The sequence below is a fragment of the Panthera leo genome, chromosome D1 (genome assembly GCF_018350215.1).
Source record: "Panthera leo isolate Ple1 chromosome D1, P.leo_Ple1_pat1.1, whole genome shotgun sequence".
In the NCBI taxonomy this organism is placed as follows: domain Eukaryota; kingdom Metazoa; phylum Chordata; class Mammalia; order Carnivora; family Felidae; genus Panthera; species Panthera leo.
In genome coordinates this window covers 45,910,915-45,937,846 of record NC_056688.1, presented here as the reverse complement: position 1 = coordinate 45,937,846, position 26,932 = coordinate 45,910,915, and the positions used below count along the sequence as shown (strand labels likewise).

Here is a 26,932-nt window from a genome sequence, read left to right as displayed (position 1 = left end):
CTCTCTCGGAGTTCACGCACGCTGGCTTAATTTAGGAAAATTCCTAGGAGGGGCCACTGTGGGGAGCTGGAGACCACTCTGAAATGAAACCCAGTTACAGTAAAATTAAGTATGCATGTGATGGAAGCAGGTTGGGCACTGTCTGGATCTATTTTGGAAAATGATCCTGGAATTTTTCTCCAAGAATCTACTCACAGTAGTGATATTTTCAGGTATGGTTTCAAGGCAGTTTTGCCCAGAGGCAGAGCAATGGACTCAAATACCCTGCAAGCTCCCTCTAGAGGCTCAAGAATGCAGCTGCCAGCAGAGTCCCTGGGCTTGGAAGCCTGCCCCAGTGTCCAGCAGGGAATCAAGAGACATATAAGAAGTTACCCTTTTTTTTCCTGTTAGAGCCAAATCTGATGGTTGAAAAAAAAAGTTAGGGAATAAAATGAAACCTCTCTATTCTCCAAATAAAGCAAGGCTGGGATCAAATACATTGTGAATATACATTCATATAGAAGAGGTAGTAACTGGTAATACCCTAAATTTTTGAATTGGGTAATAGGCTGATGCCTGACGGCACAATGAAGAAAGCAAAAGTTCTTGATGACTCCCAGGTATGCTGACTTCTAAAAAGGCATGCATCTTCCGGTTAATGGATGACATAATCAACATGGTCATCATTATAGCCACCAATGATTAAGCACTTTTCATGTGCCAGACTCTGTGCTAAATACTTTACTTGCATTTTCCCGTGTAATCTTCACAAGCTCCCTTTTAGATAGACACTAGTATCAGCACCATTTACAGACCAGGAAGCAAGGTCTTGAAGGAGCTAAATCATTTCTACAGGTTTATGCAGTTCATACGTGCTGATGCCAGGACTGGAACCCTGGTCTGTGCTTTTAAACACAATGAAATAGTGCTTTCTCATCAGAGGAAACTGGACTCTGTAGGATTAATGACCAGTTCTAAACACCCAACAAGTGAGCAGTGCCATTAATGAGGGGCAGGAGACCAACACATGCATGGTCCATTGCGAAGTTTCAGTGAAAACCTTCCCCTGTAAAATGACATGCCAATCTACCTGGGTCCTGAGTGTGTCTTCTACAGCACAGAGACCCCTGGGAATCAGTCCATGCAATTTAATTTTTATCCTGCCACTTAGACCTGTATGCTCCCTTTACTGGGCACGTGAATCAAAGAATGATTGAATGACATTGGCTGCCTTCTATGAGTTTACAATATGCTAGAAATGTTTAAGATTTGTGCAAACACAGACAGACAAACACACACACACAAAGGGCCCAGTATAATCATAATATTAGTTCAGAAGTGAGTTAAAGTATATTAACGATGTGTACCAGCAATTTCACATTCTTGTTCCTATGAAGCCAGGAAAATGTGCCCATGTACAAGGAGACATGTATAAAATTACAAAATTGTTTCTAAGAGCAGAAAGTGGGAACAACTAAATACTCATCAACAGAGGCCTGGAGGTACATTTCAGTTTACTGATAAAATGGAATGTTATACACAGTGATTAAAATAAATGGTCTACAACTAACTGCATTACATGTATAACTCCTGAAAGACAGTTAAGTGAAGACATACCGATAATAATAACAACTAACATTTATTTAACACTTCTCAGGTGCCAGGTACAACTTTATGTGCTTTGCATGTATTAACTCATTTAGCCCTCAGAACCCTTTGAGGGTAGATATTATCACCAAACCCATCTTTAAAATGACAAAGTTGAAGAAGTATTCCTACATATGACATAATTGCTAAGATGTTTAAAGATATACAAAAAGACTATGATTTAAGAATACACCCATATGTATTAAAACAGGCATGGGAGGGGCATCTGGGTGGTTCAGTCAGTTGAGTGTCTGACTCTTGATTTCAGCTCAGGTCATGATCTCATAGTCATGAGATCAAGCCCTGCATTGGACTCCATGCCAAGCGTGGAATCTGCTTAAGATTCTCCCTCTCTTCCTCTCTCTCTCCCTCCCTCTCTTTCTCTCCCCGCCCCACACCTCCCCCGTGTGCATGCTTTCTCTCTCTGCCAAAAAAAAAAAAAAAATTAAAAAAAAAAACATGCATGGGAATCACTAAATACCAAAATTATGATGGTGATGGTGAAAGGGAGTGGGCCATGATCCAGGAGGATATCAAATATATTTACGGTGCTTTGTTTCTCAAGTTGGATGACTGCTACATAGATGTTCTTTATATTTACACTTTTTCTATGTCTGAAATGTTTCATAATAAAGAAAATGACCAACAAGCATAAACTAAATCCCTAAATACAAAATAGGCTCAAGGTAAAGAAACATCATTCTTGATACTGCATGGAGAAAGGGACATTCAAATTGGACCTAATTCTGAGTAGGACTAGCAAATGTGGAAATTAGGGCATATGCTGGGCGCAGGATGCCGTGCACAAAGGTGGAAGGCACAGAAAACTCCGACTGCAAGACCTTCCACTTTGAAATCCAAGTCCCCTGGGAGGCCCAGTCTGAGGGACGGAGACCCAGGACTTGGTGGCTCCACTGTCCATTTGCCCTCCTTTCTGTGGCCAGAGAACTGGGAGGCATCGGCCTCTCTGCTAGGAGCAAGCAGGGGTGGCTGGGGATGCTTGAATCTGGCATCCTGGGGTTCTCCCTCAGACTGTGTGTGTGTGTGTGTGTGTGTGTGTGTGTATGAGGGGGTGTTCTTGTTTGCTACCCAAAGCAGATTGGCTGGATGTGGAAGTCTGTGTTTATTGGCATGAGTAACGACTGACAGAGTGTCTGCTTTTGAGTCTCGGAAGGAATGATGGGGCCTTGCTGCAACTCAAAGCCCAGGCAGTGACTGGCTGACCATAGGGGGCAAGTGTTTCCTGAATGGAACAGAACCAACCGTTGCTCAGAAAGGCCAGGGCACAATGGAAGACCTCAGACAGTCCAGTGTTAAGGCAGCTGTGGCTCTGGGTCCAGACAGCCCCAAAGTCCAGATATCACCCCAATCCAGATGACACTGTTCCTGAACTCAAGCCTCAGCCTCTCCCTCCTGGCCCCGCCTCCACTCATCTCTCCACCATTTATATCTATGGGGACTCACCCTGCTGACCTGTTCTCTCTGGCTGTTTTAACTGCTGGTGTTCTGGATCAGAAACTCACAGTTGTGGACAACACAACTTAACAGCCTTAGATACTTTGCCACAGCCTCTCAGGGCAAAAGCTCGTTTCCCAAGTGCACAAAGAAAAGTAGCTGGTCAAAAACCACTTGTTTGATTGGTTGAAATGAGAGACTATCTGGCTGGTACTGCACTGAAAGGAAGGCATTGCCTTGTTACACAATGGGAAGACCCAGAAGTTAAGTCTGAAGATGGGGCCTGAATACTGGCTCTTCCTCTGCTTTTGCATACCTGATCTTAGACCTAAGTACTCAGCTTCTCCTAATTTCAGTCTTCTCATCTGTAAAACAGGAGCCATAATGACCATCACCTGAAGGGTTGTCGTGAGGAACAAAGACAATAGTGACCATTGGGTGTGTACTATGTGCCTAGCTCTGTACTTGGGACTTTGAAACAGAATCTCCTGTAAACTTCTCAGCACCTCTAAGAAGGAACTGGGGAACAGACAGCTTAAGTCATTTGTCCCGGTCTTACAGCTGATAAATTGTGGGTCAGGGATTCAAACCCAGGTCCGCCTAGCTCCAAAGACTTATAGCACTAGAGGCTGTGAAGTGCTTTGAAAATGTTATTTCTACTACTCATGTAGAAGTTGCAAACTCATCTCAACTAGGTTAAAAAATCTTTCTTTTGAACTGGCCTGATTTGGGATTAATTTAGATCCAAAACACACAGGCTGGATTACATCCTTGCTGTGAGTCCAAGACCCTTTTGCTCCCTACGAGCAGACTGGAGACCTGTTTTCCTTTCTGTCTGGACACTCAGTGAGCCAGGTTGGACATGAAGGGCTCCCCAAAGCAAGAACAACCTTCCCTGGGGAACCTGGGTCTCCCAATTCCCAGCATGGTGCTTATACCTTGGACTTCAGTTCTTTGTCTGCACAGTTTCTTGGCAATGGTCACCAACCAGGTGCCTGAGGATTTATTTTGTAGTCTCCCAAAGCTGAGTCCTCAAACCCAAACATTCACTTCACTTGCCAAACACTTCCCTGAATTAAGTGCTCTGGAAATTAAGCTTTTCAATAGCTTCTCTGTATCCATTAACCTAGGAACAGTTCAAGCTATTTCTTTTACACTGGTATTATTCTTAATATTGTATTCAATAGTAAGTGTTTGGCATTCCCAGTTCTATAGCGCTTACCGCTTCAAATAAATTAATGAGCTACTTTTTTATATAATGTCTGAAATGTTAAATCATGTCACATGTGGCCACAGGAGAACTTTTAGGATTTTTGGCTGTAAGAATACATCCACTCTGGCAGAACCACATTCTTTTTTTTTTTTTATGTGATCCAGCTTGACAAACCAAGAGCTATGGCCTTCAGTTGGAGGTCCTTTTGGGACACGCTTTTCTGACTTTCAGAAATCTAAGCTGGAATTTCGACACTATTCTTCTACACGTATAGACGTTAGTGAGCTTCTGGCAACATTCAGACCCTACATGTATTTTTCAGAGTCACAGTTTCAGAAGCTATAGCCTCTGGATAATTGGAATCAGAGAGTTTTAGAGTCAGAGGTTAACCGAGAAATCATTTAATAGGGCATTCTCGAATTCCCGGCGAATAAAAATTAACTGTTCTATCACAGGCCATTACATTAAAGACCATTCACTGAGTACCTACTATGTGCCACGTACTGTTCTAAGCACTTTAGAGGTATAGCTTACTTTGTCCCCTCCCAGTTTTGAGAAGGTAGATACTGTTATTATTCCCATTATAGATGATGAAACAGATGCACAGAGAGTAAAATTACCTGCACAAGGTTCAAATCCAGACTGTGGGACTCCCCTTAATCACACCTTTACCTTTTGATTCAAGATCACAGAGCTAGTGAGTGTTCACCTTGGTCTCCATCTACAGTCAAGTGGCTCCAGGGGTGTACTTTGCCTCTGAGGCCTGTCGAGGTATGGGCACCTGTGTATGGGGTGTTGGTGCTGTGAGGTGGGTCATGGCGGAGTACCCCCTTCCTCTTCCTAGCCCCCCACACTCAGACTAAGGCATGCTGACCTTGGGTGTGCTATGGCTTGGGGGTTAGAGACAGAATGAAACCTAATTCATGTGTCTTGCTCTCAAAGATTCTTCCTTTGAAAATATTTTTTTTAAACAAAGGAAAACATAAACATCCTAACTGCATGGAATGTATGGAAAAGTGGAAGGAAGTAAAACTTACACGTAATCCCACCACCCAATGACCACTGTTGACATTTTGGTATGTATTTTCCTGCAGTCATTTCTGGACAATGCACACATCGTCCAGACTGTGACAAATACACAGTATTGAATCTCGCTTTTTCCACTAAATATTATCTAAATATTATACCATTACAGGAATATGCTACAATTTACATAAATATTCCTCTGTTGCCGGGCATTTATGTTATTTTTTAAACATCTTATTATCATAAGTAGCACTAAAGAAATTTTTTTTCTGAATAAAACCTTTGCCATATTTAGGCTTACTTCTCTTGGAAGGATTTCCAACATGAAAATAGTGGAACTTCTCTTCACCTGAACATTAGGAATTCATTAGGAATTTCTCAGTGTTGACATTTATTATCGAGCTCTCAGCTGTCAATATGGAAATAAGGAAGCCATCATGTGATTTCTAATTATATTACAAGCTTAAATGAACCTTGACCTTTTTGTTGTTTTTTTTTTCCAAACCACACTACAGATGTAGTTCAGTCTCAGGTAGAATGACAAACAGAAATATTCTGCTCGTCTACAATACAGGCATGACTGAAAGTGACACAGTATCAGAAGTGTTTAAGAACAAGGGTTCGACCTCTGTGATATTCTTTCAAAAAACTCATACCCCTAGTCTAATCATGAGAAAACATTAAACAAACCCAGTTGGGGGGTATTCTACAGGATACGTGGCTAGTATTTCTCAGGACTGCCAAGGTTGTAAAAGAAGGAAAGACAGAAACTATCCAGACCAGACAGGTTAGGGGGACAGGACAACCAAATGCAATGTGGTACCCTGGACTGGATCCTGGAACAGAAAAAGGGCCTTAGTGGAAAAACTGATAAAATATGATAACAACTGGAATTTAGTTAATAGCAATGTACCAATATCAGTTTCTTAGTTTTAACAAATGATCCTGGACATACGATGCTAACATGGGGAAAACTGGGTGAGGGGCATATTACTATCATTGTAACTTTTGTGTATATCTAAAATATTGCAAAATAATAGTTTTTTTAAAAAAGATAAAGGACAAGGTTCTGGAGCCAGTCTAATTTGTTTTTGAGTCCTGGATGTGGCATTTGTTACAGCTGAGTGACCTTGGACAAATGATTTCTTTGAGTGTTGGTTCGTCTACTTAATACAAAGAAAATTCTCTACCACAGGGTGTTGTAGGTCTTAACTATAATAATGTATACAAAACACCTAGCATTATTCCTGGCACAAGGTAAGTGCTTGATAAATGTAAGCCATATGATTATTTTAATTAGTTCGAAGGTTCTTCATTCTAATTCTCTGTTGTCCCTAAGAAGGAATTTTTATGCACAGCTATGTAAAATGTGGAAAATTAAATAGCCTCATTAAAATTTCAAACTCAACACAAAGGAGACAAACTTCTCATGAATCTGGAAACAGTAACTGGTGTGGGCTTTTGGGTCATTGTTCTTGTTTTTTGTGTAGTTATTGGGTCATTTCCTAAGGGTAGGTGTAGTGAGAAGATGCGAGTGAGTAGAAATGAAACTACATTCTAGCACTGATTGCCCAAAATAAGCAACTTACAAATGCCCATTGTGAGACATGGGAATTCTTTCATTTGAACTGCTTAGAAAAACAATCTTGTAGAGGATTGAAAATGGTCTGTGCTTGGCCTCTACCCAAAGGCAAATTATTTTTGTATGAAAGTCTAAGGAAAATAATTTAACCACAAGCTATGTGAGTAGGAAAGGAAAAATAACCAAAGGATAAAGACAAATACACTCTGGCTCTACCATATATAAAATTTCTTTTTTGGGTGCTAAACTGCAGCACAAATGTGAAACTTGATCTACAAGTTAGGGTCCAAATGACAAAAGGAAAATAAATAATCCAAGATGTAAAAAATATTCTGAGATGACATTAAACTTCAGTGAAAGACTAAGTATGAGCATGGCCAAAGCCCATTATTCAACACCACTGGTCCTAGCCTGAAGTCTAGGACCTGAATTCAAATCTGCTTACAAGAGGCAGGATCATAAATAACCTAACTAGCTTCAGTCTCCTCACTCCAGCAACTGTGATAAGAAGATCTACATCACAAGATTCTTTAAGAGACAATATAGGGATCAAGTAAGATCGCGTGAAAAATACCTTGCACAGAGAGAGTTCACATACAGGAGACAAAGAAAAATATTAGTTAGATCTAAATTTGAACATACACAATGCTGACTTGGTCACATTTATGACCTTGTTTCTAATGTTAAGGAATCCATAATCTTGTTGGTGAAAAAGAGATTCCTATGAAAAGTTACAGAATAACACTGAAACTGCGTAAGAGAGTGTTAATTTGAGTATTAAAAATATGGTACTGACTAAGGTCTGCTTTCTTTCTGCTGCCAAACTTGACCTTCCTTGTCAACACAGTACCTTTTGGAAGTGGATGGAAGGAAGAATCTGGATCAAATACCATACATTAATTAGGGCAGCAAATTTATCCCTTTGGCATAAGGCTGACCGACTGACTAATGCTCCTCTAACTTTGGGATTCACAATAGTTCACAGCAACAAATCATGTATCCAGGGAATGAGCTCTTCCGTATAAGTAAATTTTCCAATGTAATTAATTATACATTCTTCAATGCTAAAACGTCAATATTTTTGGACAAAAATTGAAAATACAGTTGTTAACATGATCTGTTTCACACTCCAAACACGTATCATCCTTTCAATCTCTAGCACTAAGCGCAGTGCCTGGCACCTACTAGATGTTCAACAAATGTCCTGGTAAACTGCAGTGTATGATACACATTCTTACTTACCTTCTTAAGTCGTGTTTGATGAACACGATCCAACCTTATCTTTATGACTACAATCATTATTCTAAACGTAATAAATGCATAACATTTCTAACATTTCCTGGACTGAAGTCCTCTGGGGCTATGTGCCTTCATAAAATGGTCTCAGACATGTGATCTAATTTTTCCAGCTTGTTTTTAAGGTTTCCATCTCCTCCCTTGTTGTCAAGGGGTCAGTGATCGCTGCTAGCTGTTCTCATATTGCCACCTTTTTGAGTCTTTCCTTTCCTAAAATGCTGTGAGCTGGGAAACCACAGAGCCTATTTGTTGGGACATTATCTAAAACTAAGGGCCAAGAGGCTCTATGAAAGGGACTCTAGGGCTGCCCTCAGAATAAATCACATGTGTCACATTGCATGGGCTTTTCTGGTTGCTTGGAGGCTTAGCTTTCACTTACTCATTTTTAAAAAATGTGTTGAGTGACTTTTTTCTGTGCTAGTCACTCTTCTAGGTGCAACATTCATGAAAAACACTGATAAAAAAGTCTCTACTTTTAAAGGACGTTTTACTTGGGAGACAGATAAGATAGTAAGCAATAAACATAGTAACTTAGCAAAGAGGTGTGTTAACAATTAGTGTTAAGGAAAAAAAAAGTCAAATGTGATATGGAAGATCTGGGACGAGACATGGCAGGTAGAGCAGGCCATGGTATTAAAAAGGTTGGTAAAGGTTGGCCTCTGGGAAGGTGGACTTGAAGGAGGGGAGGGAGTTTGCCAAACAGCTGTCTGGAGGAACCGGGTTCCAGGCCAAGGACAAAGCACAGCAAAGCCCATAAAGCCAGAATAGAGAAGAGCAAGGAGTCCAGGTGACCAGCTGGTATGAGCAAGAGAAAGACCTGGATGAGATAAGACTGGCTTGGGGAGAGGACAAGCAGTTGGGGCCTCATAGGCCATTGGATTTTCCTTATGAGGAAGGGGCTGTGGTTCCATTTTACAGATGACACAACTCAAGAGCAGAGCATTTAAGCATCAATCTATGGCATCAGTGATGACTGTTAGCTCTTGTCATATGGTCTCCTTCGAGGGTCTTCTCTTTTCTGCTAGTTAGAATACATGTCTTCTCTTTTCTGATATGTCAGGATTTACGCAAGAGTTTCAGGGCAGTATCTGAACTGAGATCTTTGAATTAAAAATATAATCTCTTTCCATCATGCCATACAGTTGCAGGGAGGATGTCGATCACATATCATTTAAGGAAGTTGATCACATGATTTATTTGCATACTGATTCTACTGATTACAAAGGAAGGGGTCACCTTACAGGCATCTATCTCTACCAGGTAATACACACTGAGGAGTTAGTTTCAGCTACTTATGTATCTTAAAATAATACATCTTTTTCTGGTCAAATATTGTACAGTTCAGACATTTCATTAATTCAGACAATCTCTCTGCCCTCCAGGGCCTCAGTCCAATTTCCTGAGGTTTTACATAATGGACTCCATCTGACCCGGGGCCACTTGTCTTCGTACATTTTCCCATCAGAGTGTGAGGTTTTTGAGGCCTCGCGATTGGTTAAATAATGGAACACAGTCCAAGCTCCCAACTAGGCCTCCTCAGAAATAAGGTCTAGGTTTGGATCCAGGACACAACTGATGTCAAGGGAACTCTTCCAGACCTCACAAAGAAGTGTCCAGAACCAAAATGTTTCTGTTTTGAGTCCAGATCAGAATATCAAAACCCACCTACTCACGCCAATTCCAAATTTTTCCATAATTACTTTGGGAGGATTGTTTGCCTGCTTAAAATATTCATTTCCCATCCCGACACAATGTTCTTTGAGGTTAATAAAAGGAGCAAAATCACCATTTTCAACAATTTCAACCCAGGGCCAACAGGGGAAAAAACACAATGTTTTTATTGGCACAGAATTCATGGAACTTAAAAACAATAAAGGTCAACTCTACCATATTTTTTAAACTTCTTTTCTCCTTAGACTTGCTAATTTGTAAGCAATCATTTTGGAATTCTCAAACAAAATGCAAACCTTTGAATTATTTACAATTGGTTTAAGAATTTCTCTTAAAAAATCAGCAGGCCAGGCCTGGTTTCATTGCTTCAGAAAGTTTTTATTTATACTTTTTTCCTAAAATACTTTAAAATTCAGGGCTTTCTTTCTTTCCTTTCTTTCTTTTTTTTTTTAATAGAAAATCCCTAACTTTAAACTTGTACTTATAAATAAAGCTGTATTAAATTCAAGCTGACCTAAAACATAATTTTAAGGTCAAGTTAGTCCAAGCTTTTAACATAATTTAATAATGAAGATTTACAAGGCTTTCAGTATAAACAACACTCAAATCGTAATTATGATGTAGACTGGGATACAGTCTATAATTGGGAGAGAGAAGGTCTGTTTGATACTTAAAGAAAATCAAAATATTAGAACATTTGTCAAATTAATTTTTGTATAAATGAAAATTAACGCTTTGAGGCAAAAAATGAAATTAGTTTTTTTCCTTTCAGAGAACTATGAATTTTCAGAGTTTACAGGAGCTTTGGGGATCATCTATTCTAGAGATAACAAGTGTGTCTGGAGGCCAACTTTAAGCAACTGTTCGTAGATGCCTGGCGCACTGTGATAAACACCAGGAAGTGATTTCAGTGAGGACTGGGTGATTGATTAATGTCTGCCATGGCCAGAGGAGGATGTGGAAGGCTGCAGGACACACGGAAGGACATGTGTGGAAGGACATATTTCAGATACCTTTCGTTGATCCAGTCTAACCTACAACTTGACAATGGTCACGCGGCTAGTTTGTGACAGAGCTAGAATCAAAGCTTAGCAGTTTGGGTTCTCATTTGAAACCCTCCTATCAATGGAAGTCATTACAACACGTACTACCCACTTCCCTGCCATGGCAGACAGATTAAAGGAAGACATTGTCATATCCAGTGATGCCTACAGGGTCATGGGGGCGCACAAGGCTGTCAGCTGCTCACTCAGTACAGTCATGAAATGAGAGTCCCTAACAGTGTCTGTTAAACCATGTGGCTTTTTGGTGGATCTAATAGATTTCTCATTCAGTCCCAAGTGTGAGGGTGGGGTGGGCTAGGCAACTGCATTGCTATCAAGAGTTCCAAGCTTTAAATTAGGCCATAATTTAAAAAACAATGGGATGCTATTTCTCTTCTTTCTGCCAGTTCATTCTATGGTCTTCCTGCCTCTCCCCACCTCTTTTGCCTAGTCTTTCTCCTTCCATTCATATATTTATCTTTAAATGCTCATTTATTTTGAGAGAGAGAGAGAGAGTGCATGCAAGCAGGAGCCCAGCAGAGAGAGAGAGAGACAGAGAGAGAGAGAGAAAACCCCAAGCAGGCTCCAGTGTGGAGCACGACGTGGGGCTCAAACTCACAAACTGTGAGATCATGACCTGAGATGAAATCAAGACTGAGCCACACGGGCACCCCTCTTCCATCCATAGTTTCTGATGGTTTCTTGCCTCTTCACTTTCTGGTGCACTTTCTCTTATTCCTGGCTCTAGTTGCCATCATCAGCCAATGAGAGTCCCTCTTGGTTATTTGGTGAATTGATCCATCACAGGATATCTTTCTGGCTTTGTCTTTGGAGCCTTTCAGCCATTCCCATCCACTCCCCCTGGAAGTACAGGCTCTGAAGCGAGGCGGCTGGATTCAAATCCTGGCTCCACCCCTCACTGACGGTGTGATCTTGAGTAAATGATTTCAGCCCTCTGTGCCTCAGTTACCACATCTTTAAAATGGAAAATAATAATCATGTCCGCCTGATGCCATTGTTGTGAGGATTAATTTAGATGAATTAACAAAAAGCAAAGTGCTTAGAACAGGGTCTGGTTTATTAAGGTACAATGTCTTTGCCATTATTATTATTATGTTGTTGTTGTTGTTGCTTCATACTGTTTGAAGCTACCAGTCAAGAGTCAAGTAACCAAGGCACTGTTATAGAAATAACAGCTTAGTTCACAGCTCAATCAATAGATAATCTCATGGGGCACTTCCGGCTCAAAAGCACATAGTTATCAAAGACTCTGTGTATCCACATGTTTCCCTATAGGGATTATAAATGCCTTTTTTTTTAATACAGTAGACATTTTTGGGAAATGTCTGCCAGCTCAAAATCACCACCACCATCCCACACACCCTCCAGCAGTCATGATGCACACTGTGACCTCTTCCTTCCAGCCAGTGACTAGACTGGGGCTGGCCACCCAACTGAGGCTGGACCAGTCTCATAATTTATTATTGGGACTAACAGATGTCTGAGTTAGCATCTATTTGAAACTGGAATTTTAATGTAAACTTGGGAGCTGTGGAGCAGCCATATTTCCCACAATGAGAAATTGAGAAGTAGAAGAGGTTAGCTTATTGGCAATGAGAGAACGGAGAAGCTGGAACATTCTGAGGGCCTCCCAGCCCCTGGCCCCAGTATTCCCCCAGGCCTGCCTGAATTCCACTGACTGGGTCTATCCAACACTCCTATGGCCTTTGATGCTCTACTTTTCTTAATCTACATCAAGCCCGTTTTAGCCAGGAGAGATCTAGCACTACTTTTACTAGCAGTGGCTATGAAATCTATGGATTCTCTGACCTAATAAACATAAAATCAAGTAAAAATAATATGCTTACTATACAAATATAGCTTTAAGACCCATATTTCCCCTCTTCCAATGCCTCATCCAACAAGATTATTGCCCTAGGTCACACTTAATACAGAGCTGCTACTGTTCATAGGAATATCTGATACAATCAGCACAGGAAACTAAAATAGATTTCACTGGTTTTAAAGGAGCCCACATAGGAAACTGGACCATCATACCGATTACATTTTATAGTTAATTGGAAGGTTAACAATGAACCAATGTTGGTAAAACCTACCACTCTTCTGCTTTCTCTTTTTTTTCCCCCTCCAGTTCCTCTGAGCTACTCTGGCATCAGACCGAGGCAAAGAGGCAGGGCAAATGAGCTGCCATGACGTCCAGATCACGGAGTACCTCGTATACTGTGGTAGGGATGTTGGCTGTGCTCTGAGTAGAATGGTACTGCAAAAGGTTCTAAGAAAAAGACGCAAAATGCAGCATGTGGAGCTCTCTCAGATAGAGAGATATTTCAAACGCTTTCAGAAAATCCAAACGTGTGAATGGTATATGGAATAAAAAGTACAAGAATCCTTTCCCCCACCAGACATAACTACAGTTGGTTAACACAGTGTGCATCTCCGAAAGTTTTGCTGGAAGGCCCAGCTCCCTGGCTTTGGTGACTGTATCCACAGAGTACAGTGATTTCTCTCACACGGTGTGATCAGAGAATGCAGAATTATAGCTGGTCGCACATTCTGGATAACCCCAAGACCACAAGGAACACTCATTTGTTCAAAATACAGAGAACAGTGCTGAATGGCCTCAAGGCCATCATCAGGAACTTGACACATCACTGGCTGGCAAGCGCTCATCTGCCAGCCCATGGCTGGGAAGACTATGGGCTCCAGAGTCAAACAGATCTGTGTGGAATCCCAGCGCGGACAGTTGACTGTTGGCCTAACTTTTCTGTGACTCCCATTCTTCATCCATGCATTCATCCACTCAACAAATATTTATTGAGGGCCTTCTGTGTGCCAGACTTTGTGGCAGCCACAGGGGACACAATGACTGGCAGGAAGAGAGCCAATGCCTGCCCTCATGAAGCCAGTCTAGTGAGGGAGACACACACCGAATCAAGAGTCACAAACATTAACTTGAAACTGAGGGGCAGCATAGGGTAGTTGAAGAACACAGACCCTGGAACAAAACCATCTTAAGTTCAAAGGTTGGGTATTCGACCTCCTCGCTGAATATAACCTTGAGTAAGTTACTTCATTTCTCTGTGCCTCAGTTTCAATATCTATGCAGTGGAGATGATATGAGTATCTATCTCTAGTTGTTGTGAAGATTTTATCTTGACAAATACATAGAACTGTGGAAGCACATAGCAAGTACTGTATAAGTGCTTGCTATTATTTTTTTTAAGTTTATTTATTTTGAGAGAGAGAGAGAGAGAGAGAGAAAGAGACAGACAGAACATGAGCAGCAGAGGCACAAAGGGAGAGGGGAAGAAAGAATCCCAAGTAGACTATGTGTTGTCAGCATAGAGCCAAACGTGGGGCTCGATCTCACCAAGGGTGAGATCATGACCGGAGCCAAAATCAAGAGTCAGACGCTTAACTGTCTGGGCCTCCTAGGCACCCCACGTGCTTACTATTATTAATTGTTAACTGTACTAAGTGCTGTGGAGAAAAGACACAACATAGGACAAAGATATGATAGAGGGCACTGAGCACATCATGAAGTTCAGAGAAGGCTTCCTGCGCCTGGTACTGAATGATCATGCTCGAAACCTATTCCCCTACAGTCTGTGGTGTGATCTGGGGGCTGGGACTCTGCAGACCACATTCCCTCTTGCAAATTGCTTTTGTGCAAGGCTCACCCAAGAGGATGCAACGGAGGGAGAATGAAAGCCTGGAGGGGAGAGACGGAAGCTGCTCCTTCCTGCCCGCTTCCTGAGGAGTTTCTGTGGACTTCCCGTACCTTTGAGTGCCACCTGTACCTGCAAAGCCTCTTTGCCAGGTAGCAGTGTCCTTCCGGAGGCAGCAGCTTGGTGGAGGGTGCAGTTTTCTGCTACTTGTGACACCAGCTTCATCACACCCACCTCAGAGACAGCAGCGCCACTGGCTGGCGCCCCCTCCTCAGAGGTCTGGATCAAGGGCCTTTGGGTCCCCTCATTAAGCTTCTGAGTTTTATTAATTCCCACTCGTTCCCGCAGACCTAGGGGTGGTAGCTGCAACTGCGGGTTGTTACCTCTGTGGGGCACCTGGACGGCTCAGTGGGTTGAGTGTCTTGACTTTTGATTTCAGCTCAGGTCATGATCTTGCGGTTCATGAGTTTGAGCCCCATATTACGCTCCGTGCTGACAGCACACAGCCTGCTTAGGATTCTCTCTCTCTACCTTTCTCTGCCCTTCCCTTGCATGCTCTCTCTCTCTCAAAATAAATAAACTTAGAAAAAAAAAAGTTGTCAAATTTTTTCTGTAAATGGCCAGACAGCAAATACTTCAACCTTTGTGGGCCCCGTGCTATCTTTGTTGTATTATTTTCTTCTAACAACTTTTTACAAATGTAAAATCCATTCTCAACTCACTGGTCATACCAGTACAACATGAACTGGACTTGGTCCAGCAGCCACAGTTTCCAGCCCTGCCTTAGAGTTTTCTTTTCACTATTTTTATTATCTAACTAATAATTTTGTACTTAATGGTTTGTTATATGACACCCCCTCGGTTCAGATAACTGGCATGGATTTAGTCCCCTGCCTGGACCCTCACTAATACACTTCCCTTGGGATCTAAGGAAGAGCTGGACCTAACCAGGTGAAGGGTCAGTAGAGGCTGTGCTGTGGATGGCAGGTGGAGGCTGTTGCAGGAGAGAGAAGCACGAGTGTGAGCCCTGCGGTGGGAAGGAGTGGGGCTCATCTGAAAACTGCTGTGATCCGAGTGGACAGACCATGGCTACCGTGGGGCCAGCCCAGCAAAACCCTGTAGGCCACATCAAGGATTGGTTTTCTGTTCCAAAAAGTTCTGGAAGCCAATGAAGGTCTTTAAGCAGATGGATTATAGTCTCATCTTTGTATTTTGAAAACATGTTCATGGGTAACACAGAGTGTGGCAAGTACTGAATGATCTACTCTTTACAAAACAACTTGTAAATCAAACAGTTGCTCAACAAATTTCAATATCCTTCGATCCCTTCTGTATCCTGGCTACAAGGACTGGTGCTGGACTTCTTACAAAACTGTAACCAAATTTGCTTGTCCCTTGTGATTTTCAACTTTGAAAGAATAACTTTTTCAAACTGAAAGTTTCTCTGCTCAGAAGCATACAAATATTAACTATACTATTGCTTTTATTCTTGCCTTACCCAAGACCATGAATATAATTTTTCAATCAGACACACAGTGAAATTACCAAGGCTCTGAGACTCATGTACACAGCCATTTGGCAAGCACATTCTTGGCAGCTTTTTTGCTGACTTGTGAAGTCTGCCCCTTTCTCCTCACTCTGAAGGATTTAGTATCAACCTCAAACTCACAACCCACAGGACCCAGTGAATCTCCTTACGGCCTCTCTGCCAAGGCCATCGGCACTAGCAGATTTACTGTGCTGCAGAAACCTGTGTTCCAGCACCAAAGGAAAAGCACGGAGACTAACCTTCTGGCAGGAGACCCGTGGACTTGCCGGGAAAGGGTACCTTCAGTGTCAGCATACACAAACACAGTCCCAGTTTCACACACAAAAGCAGAATGGCTTCTAGAATGAATTCACATAAAAATATTAGTCTTTCCAGGGATGACCATGCCCCTACCTAAAGATGCCCCCATCCTCCTCATGTCTAGTCAACAAGTAGCAGGCCCTGTGCTCTGCAGCCTGGGAGATTAAGAAGAATAACATAGGTCCCACCCTTCTGAGCCTAGAGTTTGGGGATGATGGTGAAGATGGCAGACATCTTTGGATGAGTACTGGCATCTCAAACTCTGAGGGGGCTTATAATCCATTCTGAGAGTTAAGATTCAGGTACACAAAATAATTACAAGCTGGTAGGTAAGAATCAACCTTTTGGCTCCCACAATTATTATCACAGGTAGTTAGTATGACAATTTGGCTCCCAGCCTTAGCTGAGCTCTGTTGCCTGCCCACCTCCAGGCTTCTCCCTAATACCATTGGGCCACTAGAACCCCCTTCTGGGTTCTATTCCTGGTGCGGCAGATAATTAAACAGCTCCAGCCTCACATTCTAAGATAGCATTTCTGTTTTTCCTCAGCATTGGTTCTCAGTTTGGGCTTAACATCTAAATCACCTGGGGAGCTTTTAAAAATTCTGCTGCCCAGGGGAGCCTAGATGGCTCAGTCAGTTAGGCATCTGACTTCAGCTCAGGTCATGATCTCGCAGTTCACAGGTTCAAGCCTTGCATCGGGCTTTGGGCTGACAGCTCAGAGCCTGGCACCTGCTTCGTATTCTGTGTTTCCCACTCTCTCTGCCTTTTCCCCCACTCACCCTCTGTCTCTCTCTCTCTATCTCAAAAATCAATAAACATAAGAAAAAAAGTAAAAAAAAAAAAAAAAGTAAATCAGCAACAGTAAAAAAATAAGCAAAAAATAAAAATTCTGATGCCCAGGCTATATCCCAGACAAATTTTATCAAAATCTCTGGAGGGGGAAACTGTCATTGGCACTATTTAAAATTCATCAAATAATTCAATGTGCAAGGTTGAGAACCAGCATCCTACAGTGTGTCTGCCCTTGACCTTGTAGATGATTTGATAATAGGGCCTACAACTTGATCCAGACACGAGTCCTCCCTGGAGACTTTAATAATGTTTCTGTTCTGGTAGCCTGCCTAGGATCCCAGCTCCTTTTTAGGTAATGGGTTAGGTAACCAAGATAGGAGGTGCAAATACAGACTTTGGATTTCTGCAGACCAGTGTAGGATGTAGGCCTTGACTAAATTAGGGGCTTCTGAGCCTCAGTTTTACAGTCCTACCTAGAGGAAAGTCTATAGAGGTATAGGAAAGACTTCACATGGGGACAACCTTCTAGATCTAGTATTTCCCACTGGCAAATATGGGATGAAAAAATCAAATAAGTAAGGTGACCGTGGCTGTCACCTGATTAGCCCAAGTGTGGAGCCAGTCCACTTTGCTTCCTTGACGTTCTGCATTAACACACCCAACAGCTCCTGCAGACAGAAACCCGTGGGCCACATGCACGCTCCTTGCTCCTACGAAAACTGACTGATTATATGGAGAATTCAATGGGCCTGACTGATGATTTGTCTTTTGGGGAAAGAAAACCCAGGCTTGGAAACTGGAGCCCTACTATCTTTCTCACAGGGGTCATGAGAACGTCTAGCATTTTGAGTTCATGTCCCTGAACTTGTATTCCTTTGTTACAACATTTAGAGCAGCTGGACTATTCCCAGAGGCATGGCTCTGTCTACGGGGCTTCAAAACACATTACAAGAGAAAGATGCAGTACTTACAATCATTTGTTTTCTTAAAGAAGCCCTTAACTTTAGAAAACAGTTTTTAAAAACTTAGGAACACTCTCTTAAACTGAAGACAGGTTGACCAAATATCAAGCTTTAGACAAGATGTTCTTTCTCCACCCCATGGATAAAAGACACCAGATTTCCTATTACTTACTGGGAAATGGTATACTCAGACTGGTTACAAGTTCCTTATCACTGGGAGCCTCAGATACTGTATGAAGACCAACCCATTAAAGCTTTAGATTTTCTCTCTGATAGAAACAATGTTGGCCAGTCTACATTGTCTTCCAATCCTAAGGTCAGTCCTTACTGTTTTGCCTATCTGTTGAGCCCTGGGTTCTGATGTTGCAGAGGTCAAAGGCAGCCCGCCCGATACAAGCCAGGGGTGTCTAAGGTTTTGAGCCAAGCCATCATTCTTACCTAATAAGGCAGCTTACAGAAACTACCCTGCTGGCCAAGCTTATCATCCACCCGCTGCTGCCAGGCGCTTCCTAAGTCAGCTTTGATGGACAAGAACTGTGATTGAAGGTGGATGTGAATAACACAATCTGAACTGCTGAGGTTTAATGCTAAGCCTGCACCATGACAATAAAACTGTACGAAGCACGCCTACAGGGCACTTGCCTCAGAGCTCTGGAACCCAGGAACTACAGTGGTTCAGCAAACAATGACTTACTTACAGTAAAGATCTAAATCCCCTGGTGAACCTTTCATTGCTTTTATCTGTTTTCTGTATAGAGTTTCCGCAAAGAATTCTGATGAAAAGAGCTCAAGGCCATACTAATAGCATGTGAACAAAAGACCAGAGGCACCTTGACTCACCTCTGTTTTTCATAAAGGAGAAAAGAGCAAGCAGCAGAAGTATGTGTTTCTGATGGTGAGACCAGGACTGAGAACACTTGCTTGAAGAGTTTTATAAGTGCAGATGGACTTTGCAGGCTCGGGGCCTGAGCTGGATGCCTCAGAGGGTTTTGTCTCCAGGGGCTCTCCTGCGTGCCTCACGATGCTATGGATTGCACCGCTTCTGGGTTTCCACAAAACAGACCACTGGGAATGTGTTTCTGGCTTGTCCTTTGCTACCGAGGTTAAGCAGCCACTTGGTGCTTTATATCCAAGCTTCCAAGCCCACAGGCAACATTACAATTTTAGGTAAAAAAACCAAACCTCCCACAGTGTTTACCTCAAACATGTCCAAATGCCAAGAAAATGGACAGGATGAAGCAGATCTGATCCAACGAGGCCTCTGGCCTGGAGGAAACACACTTCTTGGCATCTCCTTGGAACACCAACCTCCAGCATTTCTCCTCAGAAACTGTAGTTAGTTCTTGAATAATCATGTTAATAGTGTGAGGGAGCTCTTAGAGGCCTGAGTCAGGATCTGCAAAGGGTTTTTCGGGCTGAGGTTTGTGCCTATACAGTGTTGCATGAGTCTGTCAGCAATACAGAGGCACTGGCGGGGTTGAGAGGAAGAGACAGCCAATCAGGAGCCCCTGCGGGAGACAGATCCGGGGCTGCCCACACCCTGCAAAGGGGCAGGCAAGGCTGACAGGAAGGGCATGAATGGAAAAGATGCTGGAGAGGATGCACCCACCGTCACAGACGTGCCCAGGTCACCGAGGCTGGGGAAACAGGAGGCTGGGGAACAGCCGGTTTGGGGGGTGGGGAAGATGCCACGCGCTGAGTAGAACATTTAGTAAATAGTTTGAAAATGGTGGTCCTGGGGCTTGTGTGGGTAGATAAGGGAAATTGCTAAATGACACACAGCCAGTAAATGACATACCTTGGATCTGAACACAGGGATTTCCAATTCTGAAACCTAGTGTTTTCAATCCCTGCGCTCTCCTGCCTCCCGAGAGGACAGGGCCCCCTTCTCTGCACATCCATGTCTTGGTGGAACACTGCTCATTAGGAGGGACAGACAAATTAGAGACCTCAGTCAGAATTTTCCAAAGCTAAGGCCAGCCCACCCACGAGCCTGCCTTTAATTTGCAGAGAATGAAGAAATGTGAAAGAATTAGGGCAACACTCATGATAGGAAGACAATGGGCAAGGAGGGGGCTCTGTGTTCCCAAGTCTAAATACACATCAGAGTCTCCTTGACAAATGAAAGAACATTCCCAGCCCTGTCCCAGACCTCCTAAATCAGGCTGTATCATCTACAGAGCTCCCTCAGCCATTCTTATGCATCTGGAACCACTGGCATAAAAAAGGCAATGTGAGCGAAGGTCTTAAAAATAACAGGTCATCATAAGTAATGGGCACTGCACGTTAGATGCCCATTCTATGCAAGACGTTGTTCCCAGGATTGGCTATAATTATCTCATTTAATTCAGCACAGAAGATTGCAGAAGAGGAAACGGGGGCTCCAAGAGGCTAAGCGCCTTGTCCATGGCCCCACAGTGGCATGCCTGATGCCAAGGTCACCGTGCTGTGATCTGGGCACTGGGAACAGAGGCACGTTCGAGAGATGAGGAGAGCCAGAGTGTGAAGCCCAAGTAGAGCCTATTTCCAGACGGTTGTTTCCCCGGAGCCTCACAGCTTGCTGGGGAGAGGGTGGTGAACAGAAGCGAAGAGGAGAAACCCACAGCCGGGTAGAACCAGGGAGTGCAGGTTCTGCTAAGCTGGTACCTGGGACTTGCTCACCTGTACCTGATTCTGCCTCCTCTTCACACCACAGCCAAGCAGATTCATTCTGTAACAGATTTTCCCAGAAGGAACACAGACTTGGGAATCAGTTCTTAGGGGTCCAGTCCTGAAGGCAGTGCTAGCTATCTGCTTCCCCTGGGATATCAGTCTCCATAACTGCAAAATGGGGAGCGGCACTGTGCCCCAATCCCAAGGTTCTTTCCAGCCCTGAAGGCACTGATTGTGACACCCTGCTGACCCACCGTGAAGGGGGAGCACTGAGGAGACTGAGGGCAGAACGGCCCTCCCAGGGTATTAGGTGGGCACAGGAGGTGTGAGTGGTGGCCCAGGCAGGCGGTATCCTTCAGGGAAACCTGGGGTGTGGTGTAGTTACATGAACCCCTCTGTGGATGCTCCAGGCCATGGAGCAGGGTTGTACTGACAGGAAACACACAGAGGCGTGGGCTTTCAGAGTCCCCACCGCTCAGCCCTCTCATTCCTGAGTCAGTCACCACAGCCAAATGGCTGCTCTTAGTCACTCTCCTTCCCAGCACCACACGAGCCCCAGCGCCCAGGGACACAGAGTCAGGATGTTGAGGGTTCCCACAGAAAAACGCTGTGGGTCTCCAATGTGCATTCCAGCAGTGACCACTGAGTCACCATCGAGCATCGTGTGGCCTGGCTGGGGGTTTGGTTTCTTATTCTCTGGCCACAGAAACTCCTCTTTGCAAAGGATAAAGTGGCTTTATGGTCTCCAGTAGGCTTGTTGACACACAGGAGAGACGTGACCAAGGCCAGATTGACATTTAGTGACTTAGCATGTACCAGATACCGTTCTGAAAGCTTCAGTACTAGCTCATTTCGTTTTCGTTGATGATGACATGAGGGGTACTATTAACAGCCCTATTATAAAATATATAGATAAATCTATAAATATAAAATTTATAGATTAGGAACCTGAGCACAAAATGCCTAGACAATTTGTCTAGAGTCACATAGTCAGGGGAAGCAAAACCACAATTTGAACCCCGATATGCTGGTTTGGGGAGCTCTCCTTGTTAAATGCGATGTTCCACTGTCTACATCAAATAACTAGAAAATAAGGGCATGGAGGAGAAATCTAATTTGAGAAATAAAAGAGAGGCAGAGAGCACATTGAGGCCCCATTGCTAGGTAGAAGTGAGAGAGAGGAACATATTAACAGGTATCTGGAAAACAAATCCAGGTTGATCTGAAATCCAAATGTTTGCTCTTCTCCAGGACAGAGAGCAACATAGAACAGTGCTAGAAAGACTCTGAGAAAGAAGACAGCATGTCCATCACATGCACCATCAAAGTTTTCCTAAGTATCTGCTACGGGCAGGGTTTCTTAGGCACAAATGAAGAGGAGTGGTGGTGGCCTGCAGAGGTCAGCAGACTGGCTTGAGCAAAGGCCAAGAGGCAGGAAAGTCAAGGCACTTCCAGTAAGAAGGGAGAGTTTTGTTTTCCTGGATCACAGTATGTGTGAAGGGAAGTAAGGGGGGAGTCAGTCTGGAGGGGTCTCATCACAGGATACTTCAAGCAACAGACCAAACGGGCTGGGTTCTGACTGTCAGGCAATAGCAGCCGAGTCTCTCCAAACAGGACAGTACACGACAGAGCAAAGCCTTTGGAAGCTGTCTTGGGGCCGGATGTATGGTTGACTGAAGCTGGAGCAGAGCAGCAAACAGCCAAGAGGGTACTGTGACAGACACGCAGCACACAGGGACAGCTGGCCCGTGATGGCGGCTCCAGGAATCCAAAAGTGAGAGGCACTCTGGAAAGGAAGAAGCAACAGGACTTTGCGACAGGAGGGACATGGGGTTGGGGACAAGGTATAGAAGGATTCAACAGCCACAGGTGCCTACCCTTAGTATCTGGTGGACCAGATAGGAAGGAGGGGAGCTTCTTCGGAGACAGTTTAGAATCCTGGAGATGGAGCAGACCCAGAGAGGCGGCAGTCAAGGTGGGCTGCATGGTGGCTCCCAGCAGAGAGGACTGAGGCCACTGGACAAGCGGAAGCCAAGGAATAATGCGGACATCTACTCCACTGGGACCCATGCATCTTTCTCCTTGCAAGGCTACAGCTAATATTTATAGAAGGGTGGTCAAGAGCACAGACCCTGGAGCTAAAGTCCTCTGATGTGAATCCCAGCTTCATTATGCACTGGCTGTGTGATCCCAAGCAAGTCACATAATTCTGTGCCTCAGTTTCAAATTCTGTAAAATGGGCATCATAATGATACCAGTACCGGCCACCAAAAGTTATCATGAGATATAAAAGTTAACATATGTAAAATGCTTGGCTTGGTACTCAGCACACAGAAAGTGCGATGACTGATAATTAATGTTATAAGTAATGCAAGTGTTAACATAAATAGCACTTTCTGCCTCTCAAGCCATATTTACATTTGCCATCCTGGTGGGTTATCACAGTGATACTGTACGGTTACATCTCACTATCCAGACGGGTTCACCTGGGACTCAGAGCAGTTAAGTGACTGGCCTCCCTTTAGCAGCAGAGCTGGGATAAGAGCAGGGCCAGGGCTCACAGCCCTGTGCTGACTCTGACATCACATTGTCTTTGGCATCCAGAAGGGAAGAATCACAAGGACCCAGAATTTCCTTCTTGCACTTAGTCCATTAATTCAGCCCCCAATTCCTATCCCAAATACACCGTCTCCTTCTACTCCAACACACAGCCATTTGGGGCATAAGAAAGGGAAGGAAGAGGAAGAGAGAGGAAAAAGGTGGGAGACCTGAGAGAGGTGTTCAGGGAAGTCTCTACCTGGTCAGTCAGAAGTGGAGGCCCTGATTTAAATCCCCCCCCACAAATAAAATTGAAAAAGTCCCCCTCCCCAAATGAACCACAGAGTATGGGGGCCACAGCCTCCATCTGTGAGCCACCTTCACCCCTGCCTGAGCTCACGCTTCAGCCCCCAGCAGCCTGAGCAGCCGTGAGGCTCCACACCTGCATCCTGACGGTGAGGGCTGGTCATGTCAGCTAGCTGGCAGGCAGCACGACTCTGGGAGAGCATCTTAGCCACTGGACTTCCCAGTTTTCTTAGCTCACAATCAGATCCGCTACTTAGCTGTCTTCCAGAAAAGCTGTGGCGTTTGGCTTGAAATAAATGATCTGTGTCTCCAAAAGAGCATTATCCAAACAACAAAGGATGGCAGGCAGCATTTTAGTCCCATACTCAATGTTTACTGAAGGCTCAGGTAAGAGAGAAGGTCACATCTATGGGCTGGAAAATGGTTGTGGGTTTTGCGTTTGTTTGGGGGTTTTTGTTTGTTTTTTATTCTGAAAAAAAAAAAAAGAGTCATAGATAGCAGCTGGTTTGTCCATTGTTCTTTCTGGGAAACTTTAGGCAGGTTCCTTTGAACACTAGCCTTGGCTTGCTCCCTAAGGACAAACTGAAACTCTAATCAATGATAAGGAACAATACAAGTTAATTTAGATTGAATTCTCCATGGCAATTCTTCAGGAGTGAGACTGTATCTTTGTTCCATCCTGGATGCCACCAGGCACTGTTAAAAAATTAGGAACTGTCTATGGACCTGAGGCGTGAGAGCTTTGCAGGTGATCTTAATACATCCCCCAAAGGGGGTATGGGTGACTGGTCCTACAGTAGCCTTCCTTCTCTTCATTAACATCATGATGATGAATATCATAGGCTGAGGGCTGTGGTGGACCGAGTATTTGTGCCTTCCCTCCCAATTCATATGTTGAAACCAATAGTGTGATGGCATTTGGATGTGGGCCTCTGGCAGGTAATTAGGTTAAGATGAAGTCCTGAGGGCAGGGCTCTCAGGCTGGGAAGAAGAGACATCAGAGTGTTCTCTCTCCATAGGTGCATGTACACAGGAAAAGCCATGTGAGTACACATGGCCAGAAGGCCACCACCTGCAAGCCAGGAAGAGGGCTCTCACCAGAACCTAGCCACGCTGGCACTGGGATCTCAGACTTCCAGCTTCTAGGACTGGGAAAAAAAATGACTAGTGTGTAAGCCACCCAGTCTATGGTATTTTGTTAAGGCAACCCAAGCTAAGACAAGAGCTTTATAAATTTCAGAGAACATGTGTCATTTTCTAGAACAATTCAGTGATGTTCTTTTCTTTTTTTTTTTTTTAATTTTTTTTTTTTAACGTTTATTTATTTTTGAGACAGAGAGAGACAAAGCATGAACGGGGGAGGGGCAGAGAGAGAGGGAGACACAGAATCGGAAGCAGGCTCCAGGCTCTGAGCCATCAGCCCAGAGCCCGACGCGGGGCTCGAACTCACGGACCGCGAGATCGTGACCTGAGCCGAAGTCAGACGCTCAACCGACTGAGCCACCCAGGCGCCCCGATGTTATTTTCATTTTACAGATAGAGAAACAGACTCACAGAGGTTGAGGGACCAGCACAAGCTGGTTAAAGAGCAGAGGCAGGATTGGAACTCTGATCTTTTGACCTGATTATTTCCCTTCCAGGTTCTTCTGGGGCTACGTTGTTGAACCTCGTCCCCATGTCTCAGGGAAGACTCACAAAGTTCCCACGGCATCAGGCAGAGGAGGCCGGGACCATTTACCAGCCCATCAGGATCACAGAGGGGAAAATGGCCCTTGCAGAAGCCTGATGCTTCTGAGTGTTGAGGGAACAGCAGGTTCTGTGGAGTGGTTAAGTGTCGGGAAGCAGGGTGAAGGAGGTCTGGCCTCAGACTTTCTAGGGTTAATTCCCTGTTTATTATACTCTCTGTGCCTCAGTTTTTCTTACCTATAATATGGGACTAATTATGGTATTACGGTATTTACCTCTTAAACAGTCAAAAAGAGAGGGATTGAGGTCACGGTCTAGACTGGAGAGCAGGGGCAGAGCACTGCCTGACCGCTGCAGCCAACACTGGTTCAGGAGGACGGTCCAGATGAGAGGCCACAGGGACGGCACCCCCACACCAGGAGATAGGTGCCAGCCTGCAGAGCATGTGCACAACCGCCAGTCCTTCCCTCATCCCCCAACAGTCTAGGAGGCCTCAGATGGGGAAACTGAGACTGGGAGAGGATAAAGCAGTCAGGTAGAACCTGCACAAGTTTGGGAGTCTCAGCAGCACATACTCTAGCTTTTGTCTGCTATGCAAGTGATCTTGTGCACATGACTTTTCCACTTCTCAGTGTCTTTACCAAAAAAACCAAAAAAAGAAAAGAAACCTTACTAAGTGCCTCAAAGGGTGTTGTGGAGATTGAATGTGAAAGGCATGGCACGGTGTCCCTAAAAATGTTCGTACTGTTTTACTCTAAGTGTCATGCTTGTAGTTACCCAGCAGCTGGTAAGCAGCAGAGTGGGGTCTAAAATCTAGGCTTTCTGGGTGGCTCAGGTGGTTAAGTGTCTGACTCTTCATTTTGGCTCAGGTCACAATCTCATGGTTTAGTTCGTGAATTTGAGCCCCGCATCAGGCTCTGTGCTGACAGCTCAAAGCCTGCTTGGGATTCTCTCTCTCTCCCTCAGAATAAAATCCCGCTCTCTCTTTCCCGCACACTCTCTCTCTCTCTTTCTCAAAATAAAATCTAGGCTTTCAGGTGCTGTGAGGTCACAGGAGTAAATCAGGAGGAAATGAGAAGCTGACAATTTGTGTGGCAAGAATTGCCATTTCCCTACCACTATTCTTGCATCTACACAAGGAATAAAAGAAGCACAAAATGGAACCCCAAATCAGGAAATCATTAAAGAGGTCTCTATCCAGAATCCTCAAAGGGTTTCAAGACCAACAAAGGCTGGGTCTTACCCACAGCTGATATCTACACATGCACAGTTAGTGCATGAACTCATGAGCTCATTCAGTCAACAAATACTATGAAGCATCTGCTAGGTGTGCAATGCTTCAAGGCAGGCTCTTGGGGCCAAGAAAACTGATGGAACAGTCAGTCTGTGGGGGATCCTATCACAGTGGGTAAGATAAAAACAAAAGCAAAAAAACTCCACTCATCACCGGAGTGCGATAAGAGCCACAGCAGGGGCATAACGTGGAGATAGGAAAAGCCTGTATTTGGTCTGGAGCTGTCAGGGAGGCTTTCCAAAAGAGCAG

At 44.0% G+C, this 26,932-nt stretch overlaps 1 protein-coding gene across 3 annotated transcripts in view; it reads right to left on the bottom strand.

Moving 5' to 3' along the window:
- The window catches only part of ME3 (malic enzyme 3), a 183,807-nt gene that overhangs the window by 137,797 nt on the left and 19,078 nt on the right, over nt 1-26,932 (bottom strand). The window contains exon 1 of one of the 3 annotated variants that reach the window (XM_042907339.1): nt 16,390-16,409. The exons of the other annotated variants lie outside the window; for them this stretch is intronic. The gene's annotated coding sequence lies outside the window, so the exon portion shown is untranslated. Of the gene's footprint in view, nt 1-16,389; nt 16,410-26,932 lie in introns of those variants that run through there. 3 annotated transcript variants of the gene reach the window in all.